Below are 6,000 nucleotides of genomic sequence, written 5' to 3'. Positions count from 1 at the left end.
CTGTGTGGTACGCTTCTGTGAATCTTTTTTGCTGCCTGTTTCACCTATGTTTTAGAATTTAGGTTCCTTGAGAGCAGGTAATAGGACTTAAACCTCCTTGGTGACTTCAGGACACTGGCACCGTGCAGGCCCCAGGGTAACTAGCCTGGGTTTGAGGGTATGAGTGTGCTTGGCCCCTATATCACGCTTATGACACATCTACCCAAGATCTACGTAGTAATAAGCACTCACAGCTATACCTCCTTAACTCATTTAGTCCTTCCAACAGACTGTGATGGAGGAGCCACTGTTCTGTGTTTTAGATGGGGTAAACTGAGGCGTGGGGAGATCATGTAACTCACTCCAATGTGGAGGAGCTAAGGTTCAAACCCAGTGTTCACACAAACAAGCATTATTCATGCTGCTTCTCTACTATAGGGCAGTTCATTTAATCCCATAACCTCCCCCCTTGGAGGCTCAGGCATTACAGGTGAGGAAGCCGAGATGTTTTGAGGTCACGCAAGCCAGTCAGACTCTAACACCCACGTACCTAAGCACCATGCTTGGCTTTGTTACTGGAGCCCAGCGTTTTGTTTTTCTCTCCCACACTTCACGTGGCAAAAGGCTCACCTCTGACAGCTGACAAGGCGCCCGCCTCCAAGTGGACAGCACAACAAAAAGATATTTCAACACAAAATTGAGCAAGAAGCAGGATACCTTGCAAGGACATTATTTTGCAATGAGGGGGAAAGAAATGGAAGGGTTTTAAGGGTCTCAGACAAATAAGATAAACCAAGAAGAGCTATTTTTTTTTTTTTTTTTGAAAACCAAAATGATCCAAAAAGTCAAGTTGAGGGTCCTATTCCCTTGGGACCTTGTTTACTCATTAGGAAGGCGAGGAGGGGAAAGACGTCAATACAAGGGAGATCAAAAGGACCTCCTTTAACGTGTGATTTAGTTACATAATACTGTATGCATAATTAAACGCTGCTTAATACTAAGCATGGAAACTTCCAGCAGGAAGTAATGGAAAGTACACTGGGCTTTGGGAAGTGGGTAAACCTCACTGGAATCTTAAGTTTCTAGCTTATTAACTATGAGGCTTTAGACAAGTTACTTCACTTCCCTGAGGCTCGGTTAACTCATTGGTAAAGTAGGGTTGAGGACTTTAAAACACCCAGCACAAGCCATGCCCCTACACCGTGACTGGCACCTCCTGAGTGCCCTGCATGTTGAAGCTCCTATTATTCTTTTTTTTTTCCTGGGATCTAATCTCACCTTTAGTTTTTTAATTTTTTTTTATTGGAGTTCAATTTTCCAACATAAAGCATAGCACCCAGTGCTCATCCCGCCAAGTGCCCCCCTCAGTGCCTGTCACCCAGTCACCCCCAACCCCTGCCCACCTCCCCTTCCACCACCCCTAGTTCGTTTCCCAGAGTTAGGAGTCTTCATGTTCTGTCTCCCTTTCTGATATTTCCTACCCATTTCTTCTCCCTTCCCTTCTATTCCCTTTCACTATTATTTATATTCCCCAAATGAATGAGACCATATAATGTTTGTCCTTCTCCGACTGACTTACTTCACTCAGCATAATACCCTCCAGTTCCATCCATGTCGAAGCAGATGGTGGGTATTTGTCGTTTCTAATGGCTGAGGAATATTCCATTGTATACATAGACCACATCTTCTTTATCCATTCATCTTTCGATGGACACCGAGGCTCCTTCCACAGTTGGGCTATTGTGGACATTGCTGCTAGAAACATCGGGGTGCAGGTGTCCCGGTGTTTCATTGCATCTGTATCTTTGGGGTAAATCCCCAGCAGTGCAATTGCTGGGTCGTAGGGCAGGTCTATTTTTAACTCTTCGAGGAACCTCCACACAGTTTTCCAGAGTGGCTGCACCAGTTCACATTCCCACCAACAGTGTAAGAGGGTCCCCCTTCCTCCGCATCCTCTCCAACATCTGTGGTTTCCTGCCTTGTTAATTTTCCCCATTCTCACTGGTGTGAGGTGGGATCTCATTGTGGTTTTGATTTGTATTTCCCTGATGGCCAGTGATGCGGAGCATTTTCTCATGTGCTTGTTGGCCATGTGTGGTCTTCTTTGGTGAAATTTCTGTTCATGTCTTTTGCCCATTTCATGATTGGATTATTTGTTTCTTTGCTTTTGAATTTAATAAGTTCTTTATAGATCTTGGATACTAGCCCTTTATCTGATAGGTCATTTGCAAATCTCTTCTCCCATTCTGTAGGGTGTCTTTTAGGTTTGTTGACTGTTTCTTTTGCTGTGCAGAAGCTTCTTATCTTGATGAAGTCCCAATAATTCATTTTTGCTTGTCTCCCTTGCCTTCATGGATGTATCTTGCAAGAAGTTGCTGTGGCCAAGTTCAAAAAGGGTGTTGCCTGGGTTCTCCAAGAAGCTCCTAGTATTCTAATCCAGGCTGAAGGGCCAGCTAGTGTGCCCGCAAGCAGACCTGATGTCACTGACCTCATCTCCTTTTCTCTCTCTGAGGGAAATTCTTGCTGCTTTTTATCACCACGACATGATGAGAGTAGACAAATCTTAAGACACTTTGATCAAAGGAACTTTGTTCTCTGGCATTTCTTTTAAGACCATCTGTGACAGGTCAGGCAGCTAATGATAATAAGAAGTTTCATCTGGTAGGGTGGACAGGGAGGGTGGTGAGCATAGCCAGGACTCCTCAAGAGCAACCATGTGCGGTGCTTACATGAAACCTAACAGTAGGTAACAAGGCACAGCAATCCTGCGTCTGTGGACAAGTCCTCTGGAAGAGGTTTCATGATGTTGGTGGCGCCGCTGTCCTTCTGAGGTTAGTTGATGAGTCATCCCATCCTCTCTGGACCTCACCTTCACCAACAACATCCCCACCCCCTCTCCATGGCACGGTGACTCCCAAAGAGGTGGTGTGTTGGAATGGGCTGTCCTAAAATGAGCCCAAACATAAAACAGGAAAATGCAGCTGGATGTCCAGTGGATCCTGTTTTGTTTACCCAAGGAAGGTCCAAGCTCAGCTGGGCTGATGGAGCCGCACCTGCCCAATCGGGGCTCAGTTGCCTACCCAGGCGGTACATGCTCCTTCCATTTGTGATTGTTTTCTACATACAAACCGTTTTTACACACTTGACCTCATTCAGTTTAGATGATCATCCTGTACATAGGCAGACCAGTGATCATTAAGGTCATTTATAAATGAAGACAAGTCCAGGCAGTAACTGACTCACCTAGGGGCATGCACCCCTGTAGTGATGGGAGGGTCAGAACAAGAATCCACGTCCTCTTATCAAGGATCACCTGTCTCTAGCAGGCTTCATGGGTTGGTTAGGATTAGGTCAGGTTGTGAGTAGTGGACACCTAACCACAGAGATAAGAAGGTACCCCACCTCCACCGCCAAAAATTAAGAAGTGCCAAGGTGCTAGTTGAAGGCTGATATGTTGGATCCATGAGCCTCAGGAATCCAGATCCCTATCTTGTTTACTCCACTGTCCTAACCTGGTTCCATCCTCACAGTCCCAAATGGCTGCTGAACAGGCCATTGCATTAGCATTTTGGGCAGCAAAGAAGGAGAAAGGGAGGAAGAAGAGTTCATCAGTTCCCTTTTTTAAGGGGCCTTCCTGGAAGTCCCGCATAACACTTCCACTTAAAGCTCATTGGCAAGACTTAGTTGCAAGGAAAACTGGGAAATGCAGTCTTTTATTTGGGGAGGCACTGCGGGCAGCTAAAATCAGGGTTCTGCTACTAGGAGAAGAGAAGGAATACTGAGGTAGGCAACTGGCAGTCTTGGCCACATTCCCTGCTCCCCTTCCTTTTGGTGTTACAGTCATCCACTCATCAACATTCCAGCACCTGCTATGTGTGGTGGGAAAAGGGGTCCCAGTGAAAACAAGCTCTGGCCCTCGAGGCAGTCAGAGTCTGGTGGTGGGAGTATCTCTCAGTCAGTGAGATGTTAGAGGTTTGGGTGGTGGGGGCTCCGAGGCCAGGGAGTGAGGTGCTGGGAATGTGGGACAGAGCTATAGAAGACACGGCGGGGACCTGAGACAGCGTGGGGGTCTCATCACAGGGAGAAAAGGCCAAGGCACGCGGGAGCTCGAACAAGTGTGTAGGATCTAACCCCCTCACACTCAGGGTGGGGGGGGGCGGTGAGAGTGAGTGTGTGAGTGTATGTGTGAGAAATGAGTGTGACCATGTGCGAGTTGTGCATACATGCGTGAGATTGTGTCTGAGAGAGGCGTGTGCGTGAGATGCGTGTGTGACCATGAGTATATGTCGTGCAACAGTTGTGTGTGTGACTGTGGGCGGGCTGTGAGTATGTGGGTGAGCTGTGAGGGTGTGACCATAGGAGAATTTTGTGCATGTGAGAGTCGTGTGTGAGAGAGATGCGTGGGGGGGTGTGAGACGCCTTGTGAGTGTGTAAGACTGTGAGAGAGAGTGGTGTGTGTGAGCCCATGTGAGAGTTGTGAGTTTATGTGTGAAATGTGAGTGCGTGAGCTGTGTGGCAGAGGCGTGCATGTCGTGTGAGGTGTGTGGGAGCGTGCGTGCGTGCGACACGTGGCTGTGTGACGGAGGTGCGTGTGTTGGGAGGAAGGGGAGCAGAATGGCAGGAAGGACGGGCGTGAGGCAGGGCCAGGAAGGGGGAGGACAGCCAGGCCGGGCTTCCTGCGGGGCGGGAAGACGCCCTTCCCCGTCTAAGCTGTGGGGTATCACTTGTCCCACTGAGGGCGTGTGGCCTTCCAGGGCCCACAGGGGAAGCCGCCCCCCCACACTGGACGTGGTGACAGCCGGGCCCCGGGGCCTCTGACGGGTCACCCATCCTCACCCCCAGCCTGGCGCCTTCGTTCCTGGGCTCCTGGGCCAGGCCTTCAGGCTGCTCTACTGAGATGTCCTCATGGGGAAGGCTTGGGGACACTGCCCCGCTCTGACCCAGTCCCCAGTCCTTCTCCGCTCCTGAACCTTCCTCCCCGCCTCTCTCCCTGCGGCCTAGGCTCCCTAAAACTGCTAGCACCTTCCCTTCAGGGAGCCCAGCGGCTGCTGGTCGGTGTGGACCCCACTGACCCCTGATGGGGGATCCTGAGGGGACACGGGGCAGGGCCAGCTGACCCTTCCTCGGGCTGAGACTCTTGCTTGTGCTCCCTCGGAACCTCCGAGAAAGCACTTAAAGGCTGAACCCTTCCATCTTGGGCTCGCTCCCTGGATCAGCTACTCTGGCACCCGACAGCTGGGCTCCCTCCCAGCTCGGCCGAGCTGCTGACACCCAGGCACCCCGAAGCGGGGAGACGCCACCGAGGTTCAGGGGCACAGGGAGGAAGGTGCGTCCACCTGAGCGGAGAAGGCGAGGAAGAGGGGATTGCGGAGCTTGGCCCCTGGGGACTCTGGTCACCACACTGGGTCCCCGCTGCCCCCGCAGCCCCCCCACATTGGGAACAGAAGGCCTTGTGCCAAACCAGAGGGGAAACCAAGGCCAGCAGCGGGGCTTCCAGGAGCCTCAGTGCCTGGTCCCCAGATGCCCCCATCCGTCCCCTTGCCCCCCTGCAGCCTTGATCATGCTCCTGCTTCCTCCCACCAGAGAAACCTCCCCTTCCGTCCTGCCCTCCCCTGGGCTCCCGGGGTCTCCCCCCCCAACCTCGGGAGGTTGTGGCCTGCTGGGGAGCTGGCCTCACAGGACACTTCTTCTACAGTGTTCCAGTTAGCAGCCGTGTTTTCTGGGAAAGTACCTCCAAATTTGAGCCAATGGAAAAAAAACAAAAACAAACAAACAAACAAAAACAAAACAAAAAACACAACAAATCTGAGCCAATGGGACAAAGTGAATTGGAAAAAAAGAATCCATACATCAGCGAGTGTCCCAAACACTGGGAAGCACAAGGAAAATACTCAACACATGATTTGAAAACTTGCCGGTTATTCTTAACCAGCACTTGGTTCAGTGACGTTTCTGCCCTGGCTTTGTAGACACCACCTCCCCCACACGCACACACACGCACACACTTGAAATAATAATGCA

This window comes from Canis lupus, chromosome 31 (assembly GCF_011100685.1).
Source record: "Canis lupus familiaris isolate Mischka breed German Shepherd chromosome 31, alternate assembly UU_Cfam_GSD_1.0, whole genome shotgun sequence".
Classification (NCBI taxonomy): domain Eukaryota; kingdom Metazoa; phylum Chordata; class Mammalia; order Carnivora; family Canidae; genus Canis; species Canis lupus.
The sequence above is the reverse complement of the archived record's forward strand: the minus strand, read 5'-3'. Positions refer to the sequence as shown.